Genomic DNA, 23,283 nt, shown 5'->3' on the forward strand with positions numbered 1-23,283 from the left:
GAGCCCCTCTACAGTAGTAATGACCTGATGTACAGTAGTAATGCCCCCTGTGTTCCCCAGTACATGAGTAATGCCTCCTGTACAGTAATAATGCCCTCTGTAAGCCCCTGTACAATTATAATGCCCCTGTACAGCAGTAATGTCCCATTGTACAGTAGTAATGCTCTCTGTGAGCTCCTGTACACTAGTAATGCCCCCATGTACAGCAGTAATGCCCTCATTCACAATAGTAATGCCCCCTGTACAATAGTAGTGCCCCCTTGTGCAGTAGTAATGCCCCATGATCAGTAGTAATGCCCACTTGTGACCCCATGTACAGTAGTAATGCCCCCTGTACAGTAGTAATGCCCCCTGCACAGTAGTAATGCCCCCTGTACAGTAGTTATGCCCCCTGCACAGTAGTAATGCCCCCTGTACAGTAGTAATGCCCCCTGTACAGTAGCAATGCCCCCTGTACAGTAGTAATGCCCCCTGTACTGTAGTTATGCCCCCTGGACAGTAGTAATGCCCCCTGTAGAATAGCAATGCCCCCAAGATCAGTAGTAATGCCCACCTTTGACCCCATGTACAGTAGTAATGCTCCGTTGTGCAGTAGTAATTTCCCCTGTGAGCCCCACTACAGTAATAATGCCCCCCTGTACAGTAGTATTGCCCAACTGTCACCCCCATGTACAAAAATAATGCCCCCTCGTACAGTAGTATTGCCCCCTGTGAGGAGCCTCTGTACAATACTAATACCTCCTTTACAGTAGTAATGCCTCTTGTGAGCCCCTGTAAAATTGGAATGCCCCCTGTGCGTGCAGTAGTAATGCCCCATGTACCTTAGTAATTCCCCCGTGTGGCCCTGTACAATAGTAATGCCCGTTGTACAGTAGGAAATAGGCCCCATGTTCTCCCAGGATCTTGTGCGGCGGCGCGGATCTCATTAGCATATTAATTAGTGACAAATTATTACCTATTTTTTCCCTGATTACATTTATTACACTTTAACTGAAACATTCATAGAGTGCTACCTAAAACCTTTCAGAATTAACTGATTTTAAAAATAATCTCCCTAAGTTAAAATATTTACTTTTATAGGACTATATATAGCAGGCACGTCGGATGGCAGTTTGTGCTAGCTTCGGCAGCACATATGCTGAAATTGGAACGATACAGAGAAGATTAGCATGGCCCCTGCGCAAGGATGACACGTATAATCGTGAAGCGTTCCACATTTTCACGCATTTCTCAACCCCAAGTTTTTGTTACCCTCATCTCCCAACATTTCTGGCCTTGTTAACCCCTTACGTTTTTTCGCTTTTCCTCTCCTTCTTATTCCAAAAGCCATAACGTTTTTTTATTTTTTCGACAATATAGCTATGTTTGGCCTTGTTTTTTGATAGAAAAGTTGACCTTAATACTATTAATTTATAATTTTATTCTTTATATAGCGCTATTAATTCCACAGTACTTCACATACACCAGGAACACTGTCCCCATTGGGGCTCACAATCTAGAGTCCCTATCTGTATGTCTTTGGAGTGTGGGAGGAAACTGGAGTACCCAGAGGAAACCCACGCAAACACAGGGAGAACATACAAACACCTTGCAGATAGAGTCCTTGGTGGGTTTTGAACCCAGGACCCCAGTGCTGCAAGACTGCAGTGCTAACCACTGAGCCACCGTGCTGCCCGTGACTGACATCTTTGATTTTATTTTTTTTTTTTATTTTATAAAGTAGTGGAAAATGGTAAAAAAAAATTCCAAGTTCGGTGAAATTGCTAACAAAGTGAAAGTCCGCATTGTTTTGGGGTTTTTTACTTTCCATGTTCACCATATGGTAAATCAGACTTCGCAGCATGATTGCCCAGGTCAGTACGAGTTCTTAGATACCAAATATGTATAATTTTTTTTTTTTTATTTAAATGGTCAAAAAAAATTCAGAAATATGTAAACAACAAATAAATTTACCTTTTCGCGATATTTTACAGGACCGTAATGTTTTTATTTTTTGGGGATCTGGGACTATGGGAAGGCTTATTTTTTGTGCCCTGAGCTGACTTTTTACTGATAAAACTGGGGGTAGATATGTGTTTTATTACAATTTAGGCTATGTGCACACGTAAAGTATTTTGTGCAGCTCCACTTCTGCATCTTTTTGCAGGAAAACACGTTTTTGTACAAGGTTGTGCACTTGCACTACATCGGATTCCCTGGACTATGTCAGATTCCCTGGACTACGTCAGACCTGCCTGGGTTTTTATTTTAAATATATTGGTCAACCAGGGAAAGAGTTGGAGAGTGGGGTTTTTTCAAATAAACTATTTGTGTGTGTTTTTTCTTTTTACTTATCGGGTTAATAATGGGGGTGATTGATTGACGTCTCTTCATTAATAACTCCTAGACTTGATGACAGCTGACATTACAAAGCTGACATCAACCCCAAAAATATATTACCCTGATAGCCACCGCACCAGGGCAATCGAGAAGAGTCAAGCAAAGCTCCAGAATTGGCGCATCTAATGTGGTGCAGAAATTCTGGAGTGGCTGCGGGCTGCTATTTTTAGGTTGGGAAGGGCCAAATAACTATGGGCCTTCGCAGCCTGATAATATCAGCCCCCTGCTTTCTGCTTTACCTTGACTGATTATCAAAAATAGGGGGAATCCCACGTAATATTTTAAAATTATTTATTTATTTATTAGGTTAAACAAGACTAAAAACATTGTTTAGTGCCACGTGAAAGGCTCTAAATGGTGCAAATGTATAATATGTAGGGGGGTTGTGACATTATATATCTGTAGGATAGCAATCTATTTTGTCTAAAATATTTCTATCATCTATCTAGCTTTATCTTTTATATTTTTATTTTATATTTGTACATGTGTTTTTGTGTATTTTTAGATGTTGAATTCTTTGCTTTTGACAAAATTCTGTTTTCTCTGCTGTCTTTATTTCAACAAACTGTATTATTAAGACAAAAACACGTCAAAACTGCATCAAAACACATGTAATAAAAATGCAAGGCAAAAGCGCAAATAAACTAAGGTACTGAATTGGTGCAGAAATTCTGCAGTGTCAAAAACTCAACAAACACTAGTCATGGGAACCCTGGGGTATGTGCACACATTAGTATTTGGTGCAGTCATTTCTGCACCATTTCTGCATCTCTTGGCAGGAAAAACGCAGCAGAAAAAACCCCGTTTCCGATACGTTTTTCTGGTGTTTTTGGACAGCAATTGCTATAGAGATAGATAATAGATATAGAAAAGACAGTACACGGACAAATAAACATATAATTGCACAACCTCCAGACATCTAATATATAAAGCTGAATGTGTGTATGTATGTGTGTGTGTATGTCCGTGATTGGCATCTGCACCGTCGCAGCTACAGTCATAAAATTTTGAACACTCACACGTCTGGACCCCGAGAGCGTCATAGGCTATGTTGTGAGGCGAAATTTTAACCCCGCGCGTTCCAATTTACCAATCAATTTTGCCCTTATCTACATAATGGGGAAAAAGTGAAACGAAAAGTGTATCCGCACCGTCGCATTTACAATCACAACATTTTGCACAGACACCTCATGTGACCCAGGGAACGTCGTAGACTATGTTTTGACAGGAAAATCTAACCCCGCGCTTTACAGTTACTCTCTGAAAAACATGCCTTCATTAAAGTAAATGGAGCCTGGAACTTCAGGTTATTAGTAGCAGGTTTGAGTGGTTGCTACAGGAACAAAAGACATTCATAGTATAAGAAGCGTATATGTGAGATAATAAGATGTCAGTGGGGAGATGGATAGAGAGAGACAGACAGAGAGAGAATCAGACAGATACAGACAGGGAAAGAGACAGAGAGATAGAGACAGACAGGGAAAGAGACAGACAGAGACAAACGGTGAAAGAGACAGACAGAGACAGACGGGGAAAAGGAGAGACAGACCTGGAAAGAGACAGACCTGGAAAGAGACAGACCTGGAAAGAGACAGGCAGATATGCAGACAGGTACAGAGACAGGAAGACAGGGAAGGAGAAGACAGCCAGAGAGACAGACAAAGATAGATGGAGAAAGACACAGACCTTGATAGAGACAGATGGGGAAAGAGACAGAGAAATAGAGACAGACAAAGACAGGCAGACAGGGAAAGAGACAGACAGGAAAAGACACAGACAAAGAGACGGGGAGACAGACGGGGTAAGAAACAGACCTGGAAAGAGACAGATGGGGAAAGAAGCAGAGAGATAGAGACAGACAAAGAAAGAGACAGAGACAGGCAGCGAGGAAAGAGGCAGACCTGGAAAGAGGCAGACCTGGAAAGAGACAGACCTGGAAAGAGACAGACCAGGAAAGAGACAGACCTGGAAAGAGACAGACCTGGAAAGAGACAGACAGAGACAGACGGGAAAGAGACAGACGGGGAAAGAGACAGATCTGGAAAGAGACAGACGGAGCACATTACTTAGCTAATTTAGTTAAATCTGTGTGGAATATCTGTGGTGTTGAAATATATGTTCTGAAATGCTTCTATTAGCTTAGTTTTTGCCTTTTAATAATTATATTTCTATCTATTTGTTTTGTTGTTTGTGTTTGCAGAATACATTTTTGTTAATGCATTCTATTTTGTTAACAGCAGTTATTAACACGGGCGAAGCCGGGTAGTACAGCTAGTATAATAATAAAATTGTAACCTGTGGAGCTTATTGGACAACTTTTTATGATTAAATAAATAAATGGGGGAAAAAAACAGCGTGGGGTGCCCCTTATTTTTGATAACCAGCAAGGGCAAAGCAGACAGCTGGAGGCTGTTATTATGAGGCTGGAAAGGCCCATGATTATTGGCTCCTTCTTAGACTAAAAGTAACAGCCCGCAGCCACCCCAGAAGCGGCACATCACATTAGATGCACTAGTTCTCACTCTTTGCCTCAGCTCTTCCTGATTACCCTGGTGCGGTACAGGCCAATAACCATGGGCCTTCCCAGACGAAAAATAGCAGCACTCAACCACCCCAGAAGAGGCGCATCACATTAGATGCGCCAATTCTAGCGCTTTGCATGGTTCTTCCCTGGTGTGGTGGCAATCAGGGTAATGGTAGTTAGGGTTAATGGCACCTGTGTAGTGTTAGCTGGCATCAAACCCAGGGATTCGTAATGGAAAAGTATCTATCAGACATCGCCATTACGAACCCAGTAATAAAAAATGATACACACGTAAAAAATACTTTATTAAAATAAACACTTTCCATCATTCAATACTTTACTAAAGAAAAAAAAACAGCAGGACCACCGTAGTCCAAGGAATCTGCAATATTCCACAAATGGAAGCCTGAAAACATAAACATAGAGAAATAAAAACAAGACACAGTCCTTTGTTCACCAATTTATTAAAATGCAAAGTTCCCACCAAAGTCTGACATAGTCCAGTGCTTCCCAGGACGTTTCTCCACAATAAAAGACTATGAAGGCTCAGAATAAGGCTCAGAATGAGGCTCAGAACGAGACTCCATAGAATTTGAGAAGCAGCCGCTCTCGCCTCTTGCCGCGCACAGCGAAACCCGGCAATTCTGATGAATGGTAATGTCAGGAACGTCACTTATATGCAGTTGTATACCTTCTATGTCCCCCAAAATGTACTCGTGCCCCTTTTCATGTTCCTACACAATAGCAATGTCCCTTTTTGAACACAGTCAACTTGGAATTGTTTCGCTTTTGTGTTCCTACACAGTAAAAATGCCCTGTGTGTGCCCTACACAATAATAGTTCTTCTCTTAGGGCTGTACAATTATACTACACCCTATGTGCCCCCTTTAGTCCCCAATACTGTTGTAATGTCCCCGAATGTTTACCCACACAATAATAATGGCCCTTTTTTCAGCCACATTAATTGGTATTGTTTGTCCTTTGTGCTCCTACAAAGTAAAAATTACCTCTCTGTGCCCCTATACAAATGTAATATCCCCTTCCATCCCCCAACACAGTAGTAATGTCCCTCTTTGTTTCCCACTTATACTACAACATCTATCACAGGCAAAAGCTGCCCCCTCACTTCCTCCCAGCATGCTCTGCAGTGTGGATCTAATTTGCATATTGAATTATTGCACCTTATCTCTTATTTTTTCCCTAATTAGCTTTTTTACAGTTTGATTTCTTCATTAATAGGATATTACCTAAAATCTTTCAGAATTTACTGTAAAAAAATAAATAAATTAAAAAAATAAATAAAATGATGTCCATAAGTTAAAATTTCCCATTTTTTAGGCCTATATATAGCGGTCAGGTCCAATATCAGTTTGAACTTGCTTTGGCAGCACATATACTTTGCTTTTGGCAGCACATTTACTAAACTTGGTACGATACAAAGAATATCAGCATGGCCCCTGCGCAAGGATGACACGCAAATTCGTGAAGCGTTCCATATTTTGACGCATTTATTAACCCAAATGTACTTTTTTTCGTCAGTTTTTGAGATAAGATCATTTCTGGCCTTGTTAACCCCTTCAAGCCATGGCCATTTTGCTTTATTTCCTTTTCGTTTTTCGTCCTCTTCTTCCAAAAGCCCTAACGTATTGATTTTTCCACGTGAGGGCCGTGTGTTGTACTTTTGAATGACATCACTCATTTTTTCCATATAATGTACTGGAAAATGGGGGAAAAAAATCCAAAAGTGGAGAAATTGTAATTTAAAAATGAAATTCCACAATGTAGGGTTTTTTTTTTCTTTTTTTCTGTCACCACGTTTACAATTTGGTAAAAGTGACCCGGCATTATGATGCCTCAGGCCGGTGCGAGTTCGTAGATACAAAACATGTATACTTTTACTTTTATCTAAAGGGTGAAGAAAAAGCAGAAGTTTGTCCAAAAAAAGAATAGCGCCTTGTCGCCATGTTCGGAGACCTGTAGCATTCTCATTGTTCGGGATCTGGGGCTCAGTGACGGCTTTTTTTTTTGCGTTTTGAGCTGATGTTTTTAATTATACCATATTTGTATATGATGATTTGATCGCCTGTTATTGCATTTTAGTGCCATGTTGCGATGACCAAAAACCATCATTTTGTCATCTGGAATATTTTTTCTCGCTACACCTTGTACTAATCAGATTAATTGCTTTTATATTTTTATAGCCCAGGCATTTCTGAACTCAGCAATACCAAATATGTGTATTGTCGCACCCCGGGGCATCCGAGCTGCTCGGATCCGGGCAATCCGTGGCTCGAGGGATCCCAGATCCAGGGGCACGTCGATCAGTTTTTAAATAAAATGGGAAAAATAATAAAAATAGTCCGACTACGCCACACGCGGTGCGCGGCCAGGGATGTCATCTGCCGGTCTTCCCTGGGGGTGATGGATGGGGCAGCGTAGATGGTGAAGCCCTACGTGAGCAGGGCTTTTCCCCAGGGGTAGGTAGGGGTTAATGTGGAGGTGCAGTGAAATACCTCAGTCCAGACAGGGGAGTGCAGTTTGGTCGCTTTACTTACAGCTGGGTTCGGAATCTGGGGAGGTGCTGGATCCCAGGTGCGTCCGAGTCCTGTGTCCCTGTGCCAGCTGACCTGGTGCCACTCGCCCACCGATGCACTTGTGTGTGTGTGTGTGTGGGTCCTCCCTGGCGTGGAGCACTTGGAGGTCCTCCTGGTGTCTGGGTCCTGCCGAAGGCAGTTTGGACTATTTAAGGGAATATGTCCCGGTCCTCCCTTTGCTGCTTATGCCTCGGATGTTAATGGTGGCAGATGAGTCCTGGAAACCCATCCACCTGGCAGAGAATAGATGGCTTGAAGTCCTGGTCTGTTCTCGGATCTGCACCCCGTGCGTGCAAAGTACTAGGAGCCCTGGATTTCCACTCCCGCAGCATTCCACTGTACCTGGAGCTTGACCTCTCGTTCTCCAGATACTTTCTCCCCTGAGTGGCCGCTGTTTCTACTCAGGTCTTGGCGGGGTCTTTGCTACTTTCACTGTGTCTCAAGATTCCTTTGTCTTGACACCTTTACTGACAACTCATTCTCCTCCTTGTGACTGCTCACTTTCAGTCTCTCCAGCCCGCTAACTGACTTCTCCCACTCTCCCCAGGCCATCCACTCCTCCCCCAGGTCTGATCTCTCCCTACCCAGTTGGCTGCCTGTTAGCTCACAGTGCCCAGCCCTGTCACCTGGTTCTATGGGAGTCTCCCGCCCTGGTTTTGGAGTGTATGTGTCCTGGGGTGCTGGTGTGTGTGTACTGACTGGCACAGTTATGTAGGACCCGAGCTGTTGCAGTGATGTTACCTTGTTTTGTGACACCTGGTTACCTCAGGGACGTCTCAATTTTTTGTTTTGTTTTTTAGTTTTTCAATTGTTTTGCTTTCAATGAGGCAAAAGGGGGGTGATTTGAGCTTTAGCTTTTATTTTTTCATATTTTACATAATTATTTATTTCTTTAATTTTTTTTTACTGATTTTACTAGTTGCCCTAGAGGACTTTATGACTGTACACTGCAATGGCTTTTCCTGTTCAGAGCGATGCTGCAGCATCGCTCTGATCAGGAGAAATCCTGGTCTCCTGAGAGTGCTGGCATTCTGTTGACTCTCACAGGAAGTGATTCATGACAGCATCAGGAGTAATAATCTGACCCCGAGCTGTCATGGAAATACAACGGCGCCCCGTGATCGCATCACGGGGCCACCGACGGTGGCGGGAGCAGAGTTTGACAGTGTGATCGAAAGAGTTAACACACGCACGTCTGCTGATCAGATCCGCCGGAGCCCATGGTAACCGCAGGGACACGACCAATGGCGTACTAGTGACGGGGTTAAATAAATAAATAAATAAATTACCGTCGTTAATTAAAAAACTTGCATGGGTTCCCTGCTATGTTTGGTAACCAGCCAAGGAAAAGCAGACAGATAGGGCCTGATAGGCTGGGAAGGTCCATGGTTATTGGCTCGTCCAAGCCTAAAACTAGCAGCCTGCAGCTGCGGGAGAAGTGGAGCATCACACTAGATGCTCTAATTCTGACGCTTTGTCCGCCTCTTCCTGATTGCCATGGTGCAGTGGCAATCGGAGTAATGGTAGCTGGGGTTGATGTCAGCTGTGTAATGTCAGCTGGCAGCAAGCCCATGGGATAGTAATGGAGAGGCGTCTATCAGGCACCCCTATTAATAACCCAGTAATAAAAAAAGACAACATACACAATTTAACAAAATGATTTATTAAAATAAACACTTTCCATCATTCACTACTTTATTAAAACAAACAAAAAAAAATAGCAGGACCACCGTAGTCCAAGGAATCCGCCATAGTCCACAAATGGGAACCTGAGAAAGATAAACAGAGAGAAATAAAAACAAGAGACTGTCCCCTGTGAGCCACTGTATAGTATTAGTAGCCCCATGTACAAAAGTAATGCTTATCAATGAGCCCCTCTACAGTAGTAATGACCTGTTGTACAGTAGTAATGCCCCCTGTGTTCCCCAGTACATGAGTAATGCCTACTGTGCAGTAATAATGCCCTCTGTGAGCCCCTGTACAATTATAATGCCCCTGTACAGCAGTAATGTCCCATTGTACAGTAGTAATGCTCTCTGTGAGCTCCTGTACACTAGTAATGCCCCCATGTACAGCAGTAATGCCCTCATTCACAATAGTAATGCCCCCTGTACAACAGTAGTGCCCCCTTGTGCAGTAGTAATGCCCCATGATCAGTAGTAATGCCCACTTGTGACCCCATGTACAGTAGTAATGCCCCCTGTACAGTAGTAATGCCCCCTGCACAGTAGTAATGCCCCCTGTACAGTAGTTATGCCCCCTGCACAGTAGTAATGCCCCCTGTACAGTAGTAATGCCCCCTGTACAGTAGCAATGCCCCCTGTACAGTAGTAATGCCCCCTGTACTGTAGTTATGCCCCCTGGACAGTAGTAATGCCCCCTGTAGAATAGCAATGCCCCCAAGATCAGTAGTAATGCCCACCTTTGACCCCATGTACAGTAGTAATGCTCCGTTGTGCAGTAGTAATTTCCCCTGTGAGCCCCACTACAGTAATAATGCCCCCCTGTACAGTAGTATTGCCCAACTGTCACCCCCATGTACAAAAATAATGCCCCCTCGTACAGTAGTATTGCCCCCTGTGAGGAGCCTCTGTACAATACTAATACCTCCTTTACAGTAGTAATGCCTCTTGTGAGCCCCTGTAAAATTGGAATGCCCCCTGTGCGTGCAGTAGTAATGCCCCATGTACCTTAGTAATTCCCCCGTGTGGCCCTGTACAATAGTAATGCCCGTTGTACAGTAGGAAATAGGCCCCATGTTCTCCCAGGATCTTGTGCGGCGGCGCGGATCTCATTAGCATATTAATTAGTGACAAATTATTACCTATTTTTTCCCTGATTACATTTATTACACTTTAACTGCAACATTCATAGAGTGCTACCTAAAACCTTTCAGAATTAACTGATTTTAAAAATAATCTCCCTAAGTTAAAATATTTACTTTTATAGGACTATATATAGCGGGCACGTCGGATGGCAGTTTGTGCTAGCTTCGGCAGCACATATGCTGAAATTGGAACGATACAGAGAAGATTAGCATGGCCCCTGCGCAAGGATGACACGTATAATCGTGAAGCGTTCCACATTTTCACGCATTTCTCAACCCCAAGTTTTTGTTACCCTCATCTCCCAACATTTCTGGCCTTGTTAACCCCTTACGTTTTTTCGCTTTTCCTCTCCTTCTTATTCCAAAAGCCATAACGTTTTTTTATTTTTTCGACAATATAGCTATGTTTGGCCTTGTTTTTTGATAGAAAAGTTGACCTTAATACTATTAATTTATAATTTTATTCTTTATATAGCGCTATTAATTCCACAGTACTTTACATACATCAGGAACACTGTCCCCATTGGGGCTCACAATCTAGAGTCCCTATCTGTATGTCTTTGGAGTGTGGGAGGAAACCGGAGTACCCAGAGGAAACCCACGCAAACACAGGGAGAACATACAAACTCATTGCAGATAGAGTCCTTGGTGGGTTTTGAACCCAGGACCCCAGTGCTGCAAGACTGCAGTGCTAACCACTGAGCCACCGTGCTGCCCGTGACTGACATCTTTGATTTTATTTTTTTTTTTTATTTTATAAAGTAGTGGAAAATGGTAAAAAAAAATTCCAAGTTCGGTGAAATTGCTAACAAAGTGAAAGTCCGCATTGTTTTGGGGTTTTTTACTTTCCATGTTCACCATATGGTAAATCAGACTTCGCAGCATGATTGCCCAGGTCAGTACGAGTTCTTAGATACCAAATATGTATAATTTTTTTTTTTTTATTTAAATGGTCAAAAAAAATTCAGAAATATGTAAACAACAAATAAATTTACCTTTTCGCGATATTTTACAGGACCGTAATGTTTTTATTTTTTGGGGATCTGGGACTATGGGAAGGCTTATTTTTTGTGCCCTGAGCTGACTTTTTACTGATAAAACTGGGGGTAGATATGTGTTTTATTACAATTTAGGCTATGTGCACACGTAAAGTATTTTGTGCAGCTCCACTTCTGCATCTTTTTGCAGGAAAACACGTTTTTGTACAAGGTTGTGCACTTGCACTACATCGGATTCCCTGGACTATGTCAGATTCCCTGGACTACGTCAGACCTGCCTGGGTTTTTATTTTAAATATATTGGTCAACCAGGGAAAGAGTTGGAGAGTGGGGTTTTTTCAAATAAACTATTTGTGTGTGTTTTTTCTTTTTACTTATCGGGTTAATAATGGGGGTGATTGATTGACGTCTCTTCATTAATAACTCCTAGACTTGATGACAGCTGACATTACAAAGCTGACATCAACCCCAAAAATATATTACCCTGATAGCCACCGCACCAGGGCAATCGAGAAGAGTCAAGCAAAGCTCCAGAATTGGCGCATCTAATGTGGTGCAGAAATTCTGGAGTGGCTGCGGGCTGCTATTTTTAGGTTGGGAAGGGCCAAATAACTATGGGCCTTCGCAGCCTGATAATATCAGCCCCCTGCTTTCTGCTTTACCTTGACTGATTATCAAAAATAGGGGGAATCCCACGTAATATTTTAAAATTATTTATTTATTTATTAGGTTAAACAAGACTAAAAACATTGTTTAGTGCCACGTGAAAGGCTCTAAATGGTGCAAATGTATAATATGTAGGGGGTTGTGACATTATATATCTGTAGGATAGCAATCTATTTTGTCTAAAATATTTCTATCATCTATCTAGCTTTATCTTTTATATTTTTATTTTATATTTGTACATGTGTTTTTGTGTATTTTTAGATGTTGAATTCTTTGCTTTTGACAAAATTCTGTTTTCTCTGCTGTCTTTATTTCAACAAACTGTATTATTAAGACAAAAACACGTCAAAACTGCATCAAAACACATGTAATAAAAATGCAAGGCAAAAGCGCAAATAAACTAAGGTACTGAATTGGTGCAGAAATTCTGCAGTGTCAAAAACTCAACAAACACTAGTCATGGGAACCCTGGGGTATGTGCACACATTAGTATTTGGTGCAGTCATTTCTGCACCATTTCTGCATCTCTTGGCAGGAAAAACGCAGCAGAAAAAACCCCGTTTCCGATACGTTTTTCTGGTGTTTTTGGACAGCAATTGCTATAGAGATAGATAATAGATATAGAAAAGACAGTACACGGACAAATAAACATATAATTGCACAACCTCCAGACATCTAATATATAAAGCTGAATGTGTGTATGTATGTGTGTGTGTGTGTGTGTATGTCCGTGATTGGCATCTGCACCGTCGCAGCTACAGTCAAAAAATTTTGAACACTCACACGTCTGGACCCCGAGAGCGTCATAGGCTATGTTGTGAGGCGAAATTTTAACCCCGCGCGTTCCAATTTACCAATCAATTTTGCCCTTATCTACATAATGGGGAAAAAGTGAAACGAAAAGTGTATCCGCACCGTCGCATTTACAATCACAACATTTTGCACAGACACCTCATGTGACCCAGGGAACGTCGTAGACTATGTTTTGACAGGAAAATCTAACCCCGCGCTTTACAGTTACTCTCTGAAAAACATGCCTTCATTAAAGTAAATGGAGCCTGGAACTTCAGGTTATTAGTAGCAGGTTTGAGTGGTTGCTACAGGAACAAAAGACATCCATAGTATAAGAAGCGTATATCTGAGATAATAAGATGTCAGGGGGGAGATGGATAGAGAGAGACAGACAGAGAGAGAATCAGACAGATACAGACAGGGAAAGAGACAGAGAGATAGAGACAGACAGGGAAAGAGACAGACAGAGACAAACGGTGAAAGAGACAGACAGAGACAGACGGGGAAAAGGAGAGACAGACCTGGAAAGAGACAGACCTGGAAAGAGACAGACCTGGAAAGAGACAGGCAGATATGCAGACAGGTACAGAGACAGGAAGACAGGGAAGGAGAAGACAGCCAGAGAGACAGACAAAGATAGATGGAGAAAGACACAGACCTTGATAGAGACAGATGGGGAAAGAGACAGAGAAATAGAGACAGACAAAGACAGGCAGACAGGGAAAGAGACAGACAGGAAAAGACACAGACAAAGAGACGGGGAGACAGACGGGGTAAGAAACAGACCTGGAAAGAGACAGATGGGGAAAGAAGCAGAGAGATAAAGACAGACAAAGAAAGAGACAGAGACAGGCAGCGAGGAAAGAGGCAGACCTGGAAAGAGGCAGACCTGGAAAGAGACAGACCTGGAAAGAGACAGACCAGGAAAGAGACAGACCTGGAAAGAGACAGACCTGGAAAGAGACAGACAGAGACAGACGGGAAAGAGACAGACGGGGAAAGAGACAGATCTGGAAAGAGACAGACGGAGCACATTACTTAGCTAATTTAGTTAAATCTGTGTGGAATATCTGTGGTGTTGAAATATATGTTCTGAAATGCTTCTATTAGCTTAGTTTTTGCCTTTTAATAATTATATTTCTATCTATTTGTTTTGTTGTTTGTGTTTGCAGAATACATTTTTGTTAATGCATTCTATTTTGTTAACAGCAGTTATTAACACGGGCGAAGCCGGGTAGTACAGCTAGTATAATAATAAAATTGTAACCTGTGGAGCTTATTGGACAACTTTTTATGATTAAATAAATAAATGGGGGAAAAAAACAGCGTGGGGTGCCCCTTATTTTTGATAACCAGCAAGGGCAAAGCAGACAGCTGGAGGCTGTTATTATGAGGCTGGAAAGGCCCATGATTATTGGCTCCTTCTTAGACTAAAAGTAACAGCCCGCAGCCACCCCAGAAGCGGCACATCACATTAGATGCACTAGTTCTCACTCTTTGCCTCAGCTTTTCCTGATTACCCTGGTGCGGTACAGGCCAATAACCATGGGCCTTCCCAGACGAAAAATAGCAGCACTCAACCACCCCAGAAGAGGCGCATCACATTAGATGCGCCAATTCTAGCGCTTTGCATGGTTCTTCCCTGGCGTGGTGGCAATCAGGGTAATGGTAGTTAGGGTTAATGGCACCTGTGTAGTGTTAGCTGGCATCAAACCCAGGGATTCGTAATGGAAAAGTATCTATCAGACATCGCCATTACGAACCCAGTAATAAAAAATGATACACACGTAAAAAATACTTTATTAAAATAAACACTTTCCATCATTCAATACTTTACTAAAGAAAAAAAAACAGCAGGACCACCGTAGTCCAAGGAATCTGCAATATTCCACAAATGGAAGCCTGAAAACATAAACATAGAGAAATAAAAACAAGACACAGTCCTTTGTTCACCAATTTATTAAAATGCAAAGTTCCCACCAAAGTCTGACATAGTCCAGTGCTTCCCAGGACGTTTCTCCACAATAAAAGACTATGGAGGCTCAGAATAAGGCTCAGAATGAGGCTCAGAACGAGACTCCATAGAATTTGAGAAGCAGCCGCTCCCGCCTCTTGCCGCGCACAGCGAAACCCGGCAATTCTGATGAATGGTAATATCAGGAACGTCACTTATATGCAGTTGTATACCTTCTATGTCCCCCAAAATGTACTCGTGCCCCTTTTCATGTTCCTACACAATAGCAATGTCCCTTTTTGAACACAGTCAACTTGGAATTGTTTCGCTTTTGTGTTCCTACACAGTAAAAATGCCCTGTGTGTGCCCTACACAATAATAGTTCTTCTCTTAGGGCTGTACAATTATACTACACCCTATGTGCCCCCTTTAGTCCCCAATACTGTTGTAATGTCCCCGAATGTTTACCCACACAATAATAATGGCCCTTTTTTCAGCCACATTAATTGGTATTGTTTGTCCTTTGTGCTCCTACAAAGTAAAAATTACCTCTCTGTGCCCCTATACAAATGTAATATCCCCTTCCATCCCCCAACACAGTAGTAATGTCCCTCTTTGTTTCCCACTTATACTACAACATCTATCACAGGCAAAAGCTGCCCCCTCACTTCCTCCCAGCATGCTCTGCAGTGTGGATCTAATTTGCATATTGAATTATTGCACCTTATCTCTTATTTTTTCCCTAATTAGCTTTTTTACAGTTTGATTTCTTCATTAATAGGATATTACCTAAAATCTTTCAGAATTTACTGTAAAAAAATAAATAAATTAAAAAAATAAATAAAATGATGTCCATAAGTTAAAATTTCCCATTTTTTTAGGCCTATATTTAGCGGTCAGGTCGGATATCAGTTTGAGCTTGCTTTGGCAGCACATATACTTTGCTTTTGGCAGCACATTTACTAAACTTGGTACGATACAAAGAATATCAGCATGGCCCCTGCGCAAGGATGACACGCAAATTCGTGAAGCGTTCCATATTTTGACGCATTTATTAACCCAAATGTACTTTTTTTCGTCAGTTTTTGAGATAAGATCATTTCTGGCCTTGTTAACCCCTTCAAGCCATGGCCATTTTGCTTTATTTCCTTTTCGTTTTTCGTCCTCTTCTTCCAAAAGCCCTAACGTATTGATTTTTCCACGTGAGGGCCGTGTGTTGTACTTTTGAATGACATCACTCATTTTTTCCATATAATGTACTGGAAAATGGGGGAAAAAAATCCAAAAGTGGAGAAATTGTAATTTAAAAATGAAATTCCACAATGTAGGGTTTTTTTTTTCTTTTTTTCTGTCACCACGTTTACAATTTGGTAAAAGTGACCCGGCATTATGATGCCTCAGGCCGGTGCGAGTTCGTAGATACAAAACATGTATACTTTTACTTTTATCTAAAGGGTGAAGAAAAAGCAGAAGTTTGTCCAAAAAAAGAATAGCGCCTTGTCGCCATGTTCGGAGACCTGTAGCATTCTCATTGTTCGGGATCTGGGGCTCAGTGACGGCTTTTTTTTTTGCGTTTTGAGCTGATGTTTTTAATTATACCATATTTGTATATGATGATTTGATCGCCTGTTATTGCATTTTAGTGCCATGTTGCGATGACCAAAAACCATCATTTTGTCATCTGGAATATTTTTTCTCGCTACACCTTGTACTAGTCATATTAATTGCTTTTATATTTTTATAGCCCAGGCATTTCTGAACTCAGCAATACCAAATATGTGTATTGTCGCACCCCGGGGCATCCGAGCTGCTCGGATCCGGGCAATCCGTGGCTCGAGGGATCCCAGATCCAGGGGCACGTCGATCAGTTTTTAAATAAAATGGGAAAAATAATAAAAATAGTCCGACTACGCCACACGCGGTGCGCGGCCAGGGATGTCATCTGCCGGTCTTCCCTGGGGGTGATGGATGGGGCAGCGTAGATGGTGAAGCCCTACGTGAGCAGGGCTTTTCCCCAGGGGTAGGTAGGGGTTAATGTGGAGGTGCAGTGAAATACCTCAGTCCAGACAGGGGAGTGCAGTTTGGTCGCTTTACTTACAGCTGGGTTCGGAATCTGGGGAGGTGCTGGATCCCAGGTGCGTCCGAGTCCTGTGTCCCTGTGCCAGCTGACCTGGTGCCACTCGCCCACCGATGCACTTGTGTGTGTGTGTGTGTGGGTCCTCCCTGGCGTGGAGCACTTGGAGGTCCTCCTGGTGTCTGGGTCCTGCCGAAGGCAGTTTGGACTATTTAAGGGAATATGTCCCGGTCCTCCCTTTGCTGCTTATGCCTCGGATGTTAATGGTGGCAGATGAGTCCTGGAAACCCATCCACCTGGCAGAGTTAATAGATGGCTTGAAGTCCTGGTCTGTTCTCGGATCTGCACCCCGTGCGTGCAAAGTACTAGGAGCCCTGGATTTCCACTCCCACAGCATTCCACTGTCCCTGGAGCTTGACCTCTCGTTCTCCAGATACTTTCTCCCCTGAGTGGCCGCTGTTTCTACTCAGGTCTTGGCGGGGTCTTTGCTACTTTCACTGTGTCTCAAGATTCCTTTGTCTTGACACCTTTACTGACAACTCATTCTCCTCCTTGTGACTGCTCACTTTCAGTCTCTCCAGCCCGCTAACTGACTTCTCCCACTCTCCCCAGGCCATCCACTCCTCCCCCAGGTCTGATCTCTCCCTACCCAGTTGGCTGCCTGTTAGCTCACAGTGCCCAGCCCTGTCACCTGGTTCTATGGGAGTCTCCCGCCCTGGTTTTGGAGTGTATGTGTCCTGGTGTGCTGGTGTGTGTGTACTGACTGGCACAGTTATGTAGGACCCGAGCTGTTGCAGTGATGTTACCTTGTTTTGTGACACCTGGTTACCTCAGGGACGTCTCAATTTTTTGTTTTGTTTTTTAGTTTTTCAATTGTTTTGCTTTCAATGAGGCAAAAGGGGGGTGATTTGAGCTTTAGCTTTTATTTTTTCATATTTTACATAATTATTTATTTCTTTAATTTTTTTTTACTGATTTTACTAGTTGCCCTAGAGGACTTTATGACTGTACACTGCAATGGCTTTTCCTGTTCAGAGCGATGCTGCAGCATCGCTCTGATCAGGAGAAATCCTGGTCTCCTGAGAGTGCTGGCATTCTGTTGACTCTCACAGGAAGTGATTCATGACAGCATCAGGAGTAATAATCTGACCCCGAGCTGTCATGGAAATACAACGGCGCCCCGTGATCGCATCACGGGGCCACCGACGGTGGCGGGAGCAAAGTTTGACAGTGTGATCGAAAGAGTTAACACACGCACGTCTGCTGATCAGATCCGCCGGAGCCCATGGTAACCGCAGGGACACGACCAATGGCGTACTAGTGACGGGGTTAAATAAATAAATAAATAAATTACCGTCGTTAATTAAAAAACTTGCATGGGTTCCCTGCTATGTTTGGTAACCAGCCAAGGAAAAGCAGACAGATAGGGCCTGATAGGCTGGGAAGGTCCATGGTTATTGGCTCGTCCAAGCCTAAAACTAGCAGCCTGCAGCTGCGGGAGAAGTGGAGCATCACACTAGATGCTCTAATTCTGACGCTTTGTCCGCCTCTTCCTGATTGCCATGGTGCAGTGGCAATCGGAGTAATGGTAGCTGGGGTTGATGTCAGCTGTGTAATGTCAGCTGGCAGCAAGCCCATGGGATAGTAATGGAGAGGCATCTATCAGGCACCCCTATTAATAACCCAGTAATAAAAAAAGACAACATACACAATTTAACAAAATGATTTATTAAAATAAACACTTTCCATCATTCACTACTTTATTAAAACAAACAAAAAAAAATAGCAGGACCACCGTAGTCCAAGGAATCCGCCATAGTCCACAAATGGGAACCTGAAAAAGATAAACAGAGAGAAAATAAAAACAAGAGACTGTCCCCTGTGAGCCACTGTATAGTATTAGTAGCCCCATGTACAAAAGTAATGCTTATCAATGAGCCCCTCTACAGTAGTAATGACCTGATGTACAGTAGTAAGGCCCCCTGTGTTCCCCAGTACATGAGTAATGCCTACTGTGCAGTAATAATGCCCTCTGTGAGCCCCTGTACAATTATAATGCCCCTGTACAGCAGTAATGTCCCATTGTACAGTAGTAATGCTCTCTGTGAGCTCCTGTACACTAGTAATGCCCCCATGTACAGCAGTAATGCCCTCATTCACAATAGTAATGCCCCCTGTACAATAGTAGTGCCCCCTTGTGCAGTAGTAATGCCCCATGATCAGTAGTAATGCCCACTTGTGACCCCATGTACAGTAGTAATGCCCCCTGCACAGTAGTAATGCCCCCTGTACAGTAGTAATGCCCCCTGTACAGTAGTTATGCCCCCTGCACAGTAGTAATGCCCCCTGTAGAATAGCAATGCCCCCAAGATCAGTAGTAATGCCCCCTGTACAGTAGTAATGCCCCCTGTACAGTAGTTATGCCCCCTGCACAGTAGCAATGCCCCCTGTTCAGTAGTAATGCCCCTGTACAGTAGTTATGCCCCCTGCACAGTAGTAATGCCCCCTGTACAGTAGTAATGCCCCCTGCACAGTAGTAATGCCCCCTGTAGAATAGCAATGCCCGCAAGATTAGTAGTAATGCCCACCTTTGACCCCATGTACAGTAGTAATGCTCCGTTGTTCAGTAGTAATTTCCCCTGTGAGCCCCAGTACAGTAATAATGCCCCCCTGTACAATAGTATTGCCCAACTGTGACCCCCATGTACAAAAATAATACCCCCTCGTACAGTAGTATTGCCCCCTGTGAGGAGCCTCTGTACAATACTAATACCTCCTGTACAGTAGTAATGCCTCTTGTGAGCCCCTGTAAAATTGGAATGCCCCCCTGTGCAGTAGTAATGCCCCATGTACCTTAGGAATTCCCCTGTGTGGCCCTGTACAATAGTAATGCCCGTTGTACAGTAGGAAATAGGCCCCATGTTCTCCCAGGATCTTGTGCGGCGGCGCGGATCTCATTAGCATATTAATTAGTGACAAATTATTACCTATTTTTTCCCTGATTACATTTATTACACTTTAACTGCAACATTCATAGAGTGCTACCTAAAACCTTTCAGAATTAACTGATTTTAAAAATAATCTCCCTAAGTTAAAATATTTATTTTTATAGGACTATATATAGCGGATACGTCGGATGGCAGTTTGTGCTAGCTTTGGCAGCACATATGCTGAAATTGGAACGATACAGAGAAGATTAGCATGGCCCCTGCGCAAGGATGACACGTATAATCGTGAAGCGTTCCACATTTTCACGCATTTCTCAACCCCAAGTTTTTGTTCCCCTCATCTCCCAACATTTCGGCCCTTGTTAACCCCTTACATTTTTTCGCTTTTCCTCTCCTACTTATTCCAAAAGCCAGAACGTTTTTTTATTTTTTCCGCAATATAGCTATGTTTGGGCTTGTTTTTTGAGGGAAAACTTGACCTTAATAATAATAATTTATAAATTTATTCATTTATATAGCGCTATTAATTCCTCAGCACTTTACATACATCAGGAACACTGTCCCCATTGGGGCTCACAATCTAGAGTCCCTATCTGTATGTCTTTGGAGTGTGGGAGGAAACCGGAGTACCCAGAGGAAACCCACGCAAACACGGGGAGAACATACAAACTCCTTGCAGATAGTGTCCTTGGTGGGTTTTGAACCCAGGACCCCAGTATTGCAAGACTGCAGTGCTAACCACTGAGCCACCGTGCTGCCCATGACTGACATCATTAATTTTACATTTTTTTTTTTTATAAAGTAGTGGAAAATGGTAAAAAAAAAATCCAAGTTCGGTGAAATTGCTAACAAAGTGCAAGTCCGCATTGTTTTGGGGTTTCTTACTTTCCATGTTCACCATATGGTAAATCAGACTTTGCAGCATGATTGCCCAGGTCAGTACGAGTTCTTAGATACCAAACATGTATCATTTTTTTTTTTATTTAAATGGTCAAAAAAAAATCAGAAATATGTAAAAAAAGAAATAAATTTACCTTTTCGCGATATTTTCCAGGACCGTAATGTTTTTATTTTTTGGGAATCTGGGACTATGGGAAGGCTTATTTTTTGGGCCCTGAGCTGACTTTTTACTGATAAAACCGGGGGTAGATATGTGTTTTATTACAATTTGGGCTATGTGCACACGTAAAGTATTTTGTGCAGCTCCACTTCTGCATCTTTTTGCAGGAAAACACGTTTTTGTACAAGGCTGTGCACTACATCGGATTCCCTGGACTATGTCAAATTCCCTGGACTACGTCAGACCTGCCTGGGTTTTTATTTTAAATATATTGGTGAACCAGGGAAAGAGTTGGAGAGTGGGGTTTTTTCAAATAAACTATTTGTGTGTGTTTTTTCTTTTTACTTATCGGGTTAATAATGGGGGTGATTGATTCACGCCTCTTCATTAATAACTCCTAGGCTTGATGACAGCTGACATTACAAAGCTGACATCAACCCCAAAAATATATTACCCTGATAGCCACCGCACCAGGGCAATCGAGAAGAGTCAAGCAAAGCTCCAGAATTGGCGCATCTAATGTGGTGCAGAAATTCTGAAGTGGCTGCGGGCTGCTATTTTTAGGTTGGGAAAGGCCAAATAACCATGGGCCTTCGCAGCCTGATAATTTCAGCCCCCTGCTTTCTGCTTTACCTTGACTGATTATCAAAAATAGGGGGAATCCCACGTAATATTTTAAAATTATTTATTTATTTATTAGGTTAAACAAGACTAAAAACATTGTTTAGTGCCACGTGAAAGGCTCTAAATGGTGCAAATGTACACCTCATGACATGTATGACATGTATGACACCTCATGTGACCCAGGGAAAGTCGTACACTATGTTTTGACAGGAAAATCTAACCCCGCGCTTTACAGTTACTCTCTGAAAAACATGCCTTCATTAAAGTAAATGGAGCCTGTAACTTCAGTTTATTAGTAGCAGCTGTGAGTGGTTGCTACAGGAACAAAAAACATTCATAGTATTAGAAGCGTATATGTGAGATAATAAGATGTCGGTGGGGAGATGGATAGAGAGAGACAGACAGAGAGAGAATCAGACAGAGACAGAAAGGGAAAGAGACAGAGAGAGACAAACGGTGAAAGAGACAGACGGGGAAAAGGATAGACAGACCTGGAAAGAGACAGACCTGGAAAGAGACAGACCTGGAAAGAGACAGGCAGATATGCAGACAGGTACAGAGACAGGAAGACAGGGAAGGAGGAGACAGCTAGAGAGACAGACAAAGATAGATGGGGAAAGACACAGACCTTGATAGAGATAGATGGGGAAAAAGACAGAGAAATAGAGACAGACAAAGACAGGCAGACAGGGAAAGAGACAGACAGGAAAAGACACAGACAAAGAGACGGGGAGACAGACGGGGTAAGAGACAGACCTGGGAAAGAGACAGACCTGGAAAGAGACAGATGGGGAAAGAAGCAGAGAGATAGAGACAGACAAAGAAAGAGACAGAGACAGGCATACGAGGAAAGAGGCAGACCTGGAAAGAGACAGACCTGGAAAGAGACAGACGAGGAAAGAGACAGACGGGGAAAGAGACAGATCTGGAAAGAGACAGACGGAGCACATTACTTGGCTAATTTAGTTAAATCTGTGGGAATATTTGTGGTGTTGAAATATATGTTGTGAAATACTTCTATTAGCTTAGTTTTTGCCTTTTAATAATTACATTTCTATCTATTTGTTTTGTTGTTTGTGTTTCCAGAATGCATTTTTGTTAATGCATTCTATTTTGTTAACAGCAGTTATTAACACGGGCGAAACCGGGTAGTACAGCTAGTATAATAATAACATTGTAACCTGTGGAGCTTGTTGGACAACTTTTTATGATTAAATAAATAAATGGGGGAAAAAAACAGCGTGGGGTGCCCCTTATTTTTGATAACCAGCAAGGGCAAAGCAGACAGCTGGAGGCTGTTATTATGAGGCTGGAGAGGCCCATGATTATTGGCTCCTTCTTAGACTAAAAATACCAGCCCGCAGCCACCTCAGAAACGGCACATCACATTAGATGCACCAGTTCTGGCTCTTTGCCTCAGCTCTTCCTGATTACCCTGGTGCGGTACAGGCCAATAACCATGGGCTTTCCCAGACTAAAAATACCAGCCCGCAGCCACCCCAGAAAAGGCGCATCACATTAGATGCGCCAATTCTAGCGCTTTGCATGGTTCTTCCCTGGCGTGGTGGCAATCAGGGTAATAGTAGTTGGGGTTAATGGCACCTGTGTGGTGTTAGCTGGCATCAAGCCCAGGGATTAGTAATGGAAAAGTATCTATCAGACATCGCCATTACGAACCCAGTAATAAAAAAAGATACACACGTAAAAAATACTTTATTAAAATAAACACTTTCCATCATTCAATACTTTACTAAAGAAAAAAAAAACAGCAGGACCACTGTAGTCCAAGGAATCTGCCATATTCCACAAATGGAAGCCTGAAAACATAAACATAGAGAAATAA

The 23,283-nt window shown here is 42.6% G+C and overlaps 5 non-coding genes across 5 annotated transcripts; all 5 read left to right on the forward strand.

Annotated features, from left to right (window-relative positions):
• Window positions 1–1,114: 1,114 nt before the first annotated feature.
• Window positions 1,115–1,221, forward strand: LOC142253795 (U6 spliceosomal RNA). The gene has a single exon (XR_012726830.1). It is a non-coding gene; the product is annotated as a U6 spliceosomal RNA (small nuclear RNA).
• Window positions 1,222–6,301: 5,080 nt separating this feature from the next.
• Window positions 6,302–6,405, forward strand: LOC142253815 (U6 spliceosomal RNA). Its single transcript, XR_012726847.1, has one exon. It is a non-coding gene; the product is annotated as a U6 spliceosomal RNA (small nuclear RNA).
• A 4,075-nt stretch (window positions 6,406–10,480) lies between these two features.
• LOC142253797 (U6 spliceosomal RNA) lies at window positions 10,481–10,587 on the forward strand. The gene has a single exon (XR_012726831.1). It is a non-coding gene; the product is annotated as a U6 spliceosomal RNA (small nuclear RNA).
• A 5,088-nt stretch (window positions 10,588–15,675) lies between these two features.
• On the forward strand, window positions 15,676–15,779 carry LOC142253816 (U6 spliceosomal RNA). The gene has a single exon (XR_012726848.1). It is a non-coding gene; the product is annotated as a U6 spliceosomal RNA (small nuclear RNA).
• Window positions 15,780–19,954: 4,175 nt separating this feature from the next.
• On the forward strand, window positions 19,955–20,061 carry LOC142253798 (U6 spliceosomal RNA). The gene has a single exon (XR_012726832.1). It is a non-coding gene; the product is annotated as a U6 spliceosomal RNA (small nuclear RNA).
• Window positions 20,062–23,283: the final 3,222 nt, after the last annotated feature.

The sequence above is a fragment of the Anomaloglossus baeobatrachus genome, chromosome 9, assembly GCF_048569485.1.
Source record: "Anomaloglossus baeobatrachus isolate aAnoBae1 chromosome 9, aAnoBae1.hap1, whole genome shotgun sequence".
Taxonomy (NCBI): Eukaryota; Metazoa; Chordata; class Amphibia; order Anura; family Aromobatidae; genus Anomaloglossus; species Anomaloglossus baeobatrachus.